At 39.2% G+C, this 4,695-nt stretch overlaps 1 pseudogene; it reads left to right on the forward strand.

Moving 5' to 3' along the window:
* The first annotated feature begins 1,299 nt into the window (after positions 1-1,299).
* On the forward strand, positions 1,300-1,647 carry LOC123647388 (annotated as a pseudogene).
* The last annotated feature ends 3,048 nt before the right edge of the window (positions 1,648-4,695 follow it).

Raw genomic sequence — 4,695 nt, forward strand, 5'->3', positions numbered from 1 at the left:
AATATAGAGAGGATCAGTCCAGGAGGGCCAACATCCAGAAAGAGAGAATAAAGAAAACAGAATGAGAGAAAGAGCATGAACGAGAGTGCGAGTGAGAGCAAGCCAGAAAGAGGAAGATGGAATCCTGTGTGTACAATGCAGCTCGAATGCAGTTAAAGCTGATGTAACTTAGCACACCATACAATGTTGAGTTCTAAGCCAATGATGGCAAAAACAGAAAACCAACACGATGTACAGCGCAGAGTCCTCAAAAAACTCAATACTGGCTAGTCCCAAATAGTACTTCTGAAACTGAAGGTTAAGACAAAAAAAAGCAACCTAAGAAGAGCTGGGTGAAGGCTGTTTAAAAAGCAATCGAAGCCTTCTGTCCCCTCCTCAGCCATCACTAAGTATTTCTTCTGCCCAAGAAGCATTTTTATTCTTTGAAGGAACTCTTTCCAGACTGGAGGTCAACTGGCACAGTGGTTGATTTGAGAACAGTACCACCAACCAGAGCATTTGGTGACCAAAAAATGCTGAGGCCCCCAACCCTGTTTCCCCATTTGGCTACCAAAACACTGACATCATACTTGTAAACTTGGAAGGAAATAAGAAATGTTTGTTTCTGGGGAATCTGATTAGCCTAAGGGGGGGAAAAAAACAGAAAAGGCTGAATCAAAAGTTTCTAAAACAAATAAGCTCCAGCTTACCCAACAGTGAAGCTCAAAGTCAACAAGCCCTGTCTCGAGCTGAGTGTATCCAATCAGGTTTTTAGTCCTCTACTCTAATCCTGAGCAGACACCCAAGGGTTAACAAATATTCAAGGAAAGCCCAGGACAAGAGAACTAGAGAACAAAACAAAAAATAGAAGCAACTTGGAAGCAACAAAATACACAGTGATTAAAACTTAAAAAGTATTATGAATATCCTCAGGGAAATGAGAGATAATGATATACCTTTGAAACAAGAATAGGAAACTATAAAAAGGAACATTAAGGTTACAAAAAAAAAGATGTATTAGAAATTAATAAACATGTTGTTAATAAAGAAAAACTTAAAAGCAGGATCAGAAAATAGAGTTGAAGTATTCTTCTAGAAAGGAGAGTAAAATGACAGAGGACAAAACAGGAAAGAAAAAATGAAGAAATTAGAGAACCAATCCAGGAGTTCCAATACTTGATTAACAAGAGTTTCCAAAAGAGTGAACAGAAAACCAAGGGGAGGAAATCATCAGTAAAATACTTCAAGCAGCTTTCTGGCTCCTGGGCCAACTTGGTGGCTGCTCTTGGTTGGAGGTCACCTCACACCTAAGGCAGGAAGATGGTAGCCACAAAGAAGACCAAAAAGTCACTGAAGTTGATCAACAGTAGGCTTCAACTCGTTATGAAAAGTGGAAAGTATGTGCTCGGGTACAAGCAGACTCTGAAGATAATCAGACATGGCAAAGCAAAATCGGTTATCCTTGCCAACAACTACCCAGCTTTGGGGAAATCTGAAATAAAGTACTATGACATGTTGGCCAAAACTGGTATCCATCACTGCAGTGGCAATAGTATTGAATCGAACACGGTGTGAGGAAAATATTACAGAGTATGTACACTGGCTATCATTAATCCCAGTGATTCTGATATCATTAGAAGCACACCAGGACAGACTGGCAAAAAGTAAATCACACAAAATTTTTCCTTATTAAAGCCTGCCAGAGGTTGCTTTAAAAACAAACAAAGACATAATTTGACCTCAAACTCCTGGGCTCAGGTGATCCTCCTGCCTCAGCCTCCCAAGTAGCTGGGACTACAGGTACGCATCATTCCACCCAGCTGATTTTTTTAAAAAATAATTTGTAAAGACAGGGTCTCAATATGTTGCTCAGTCTTAAACTCCTGGCCTCAAGCAACCTTCCTGCCTTAGCCTCTCAAAGTACTGGGATTATAGGCATGAAGCACCATGGCTGGCCAGGAAGATCCTTTTTAACCTGACTCCTGGAGGATGTTCTCTGCCAAAACAAGAGAGTAAACCAAAAACAAGAAAGAGATGAGGGATCTAACTTGGGAATAAACATAGGGATTCCAAGGTTGATAGTGAAGGAAAGTCTCAAGATGGCAGCTCTGCAACAGCCTGGAAAGCCCTCAACCTGGAAAGGAGGAAAGGGATAGGGGTGGGGTGTAGGCTCTACTGAAGAGAAACAAAGGGAGTGACAGACCACCTAACGTTGGCCTGTCTGTTAGAAGGTGGATACAAAGAAAATTAAGCAAATGGGGGGAAGAGGCAACTATTTCTGGAAAAACAAGAAGAAAAGATGCAACCATAGTCCACAATGCTCAACTGGAAATTGTATTTGCATAAACAAGTTATGTAAACACAGAGGTTTATTTAATCAAAAATTGTATTACCTTGGGAGGTGGGCACGGGAACAAATGGGAGGGTGGTGTAAGATTTAGATGCTCCTCTATCACAATAGGTAAATATGTCTAAAAGTCACAGTTCTACGCATATCACCCTGAAGTACTGAGATGTATACACTAGAAGAAACTGCCAAAAGAATCAAAAGTGGTTGCCTCTAGGAAGGGACAATGTAAGAGTGTGAGGAGGGATGGAGGGGACCACTGAGTTTTGTTATAAACTTTTAATACTATTCAACTTTTTAAATGATGTGCATGTATACCATTGATAAAATGATTGATTTTCTTAAAATACGTTATATTTTTTCAAAATGGAAAAACCAGTATAAAGGATTTTAGTTCTTGCAGTGAGTCAACATGGTGATGGACTATCAATTCCTTCAGATAAGGGGCTAGTTTTATTCCCCTCTTTGCCAGAATCTGCCCCACAGAGTGAGCACTCAACAGATGTTTGTCCTCTGATGTTTGTCATTTGATGGCATCATTGATTAATTGAAACAAGCTGTCAAAAACATTAATGGGTTTCTTGAGCTAATTTGATAGAAAATTCTAGGAAAGAAATTAATAGTTAACATTCATTAAACCCCTACTATGTGTCATTCACTGTTTTAAGTGCTGGGCATGTATCATATTGTTTAATCCTCACAACAATCCCATTAGGAAAATGTTGGCATTGTCTCCACTGTATAAACAAAGAATCTGGTGGGCACTGAGGTTGTATAACTCACTCCAAGTCCCACAGCTAGAAAGTGTCAAAGTTGGCTCTAAACCCAGGCTGGTTGCCTCTAGAGTCTCTGCTCTTAATAGACAAGCTTTATAGCCAAGGAGGAGATGTCCTGTGGTCAGGCCACAGCTGGAATATTCTGTTCTGTTTTGGGCACTCGCACACGCGCGCACACACACACACACACACACACACACACACACTTCAGAAATGGGATGTAATCACAGGAAGTTGAATAGGATATGAGGAGACTAAAAACCATGAAGGTGGGTGTGAGAAACAGGAATAGTTTTTTGCTGATGACAGTCTCATCATGCTTGAAGGGGGATGATAAAGAAAAGGGACTGAACTTGTTTTTCATGTCCCAAGGAGTAAAACCAGGACCAACAGTAGAGATTACTTGGAGCTATATTTTAATTTAAGGAAGAACTTTTCCAGAATTCCATGAGAAATCAACTACTTTGGAAATAGTCCCATTACTGAAAATCATAAGCTCATCAAGCTCCAGGGGTAGAAGAAACTCTAAAGAAATGTCATCTAATCACCCTAAGGACACTTGGATCACCTTCACAGCACCCTCGTAAAAGGTCTTCTCAAACATTCCAGAGACAACGCACCCAACGGCACACTCTTTTTTTTTTTTTGTCAGAGTTACACATGCACACAGTTGAAGGAGTTTGAATAGTTCTATAAGATTCATTAAGAAAAACAAAAGTCCTTCCCTTCAGGCATCCACTTTTAATTTTTTTAAGTCATTCTTTTAGAAAGATATACGTCTATATTTCAAAATAACATGCTTGTATTACTATTTCTTGACTTTTTAGTACTAGGCTTTCTCCGTTAACTACACATAATGTTAGATGAAGATTTGTTCTTTCTTTCCCCACCCGCAATATACATACACACCCTCTACATTTCTTTTTTATTCCAATATAGTTTAGGTAGTGATTTTGGTTAGATCAGTATTTTGTGTTCACGTTATTATACTACATAACTACATAAACATTATTTAAAGCTCAGTCATGATGTAAACCACGATTATTTTTATTTCCTATACAACTCTGTGTTTCCCCTGAAATGAATAAAACGTCTTACATTTTTGCCTTTGCTTGATTTTCTATGTACTTATCAGTAGTTAGTTCAAACCCCTAATTTTCTGCCAAATATCTGAATTTCTTCTCAAGACATTCAGGCAGTGATATTCTAGCCATTTCACCTCTTTGAACAAGCCTCTCTCAGAGCCTCCTGGCTTATTCTAACGTGGACTGGTTACCCCACAAGCTTTGCACAGAGCTGCCATCTGGGAACTTCCCTTTACCAACACCTGGACATTCCCTTCACTTTTCTCCCATTTCCTGTATCTCCTGTCCTTCTGTTTTTTTGGTGTTCTCCATTGTTATAGTCATGCTAAAGAGTAGCTTCTTGAGAAAGGTTGTGTGGAAGGTAAATTTTTGAAGCTTTTCCAGACTAAATTTGTCTTTATTCTACCTTATACTTGATTCAAAATTGTATTCTAGCTTCTAGCGTCACTGTTGACAAGTCTAGAGTCATTCTGATAGCTGGTTCTTTGTATCTGACCTGTCTTGTCCT

This window comes from Lemur catta, chromosome 11 (assembly GCF_020740605.2).
Source record: "Lemur catta isolate mLemCat1 chromosome 11, mLemCat1.pri, whole genome shotgun sequence".
Lineage (NCBI taxonomy): Eukaryota > Metazoa > Chordata > Mammalia > Primates > Lemuridae > Lemur > Lemur catta.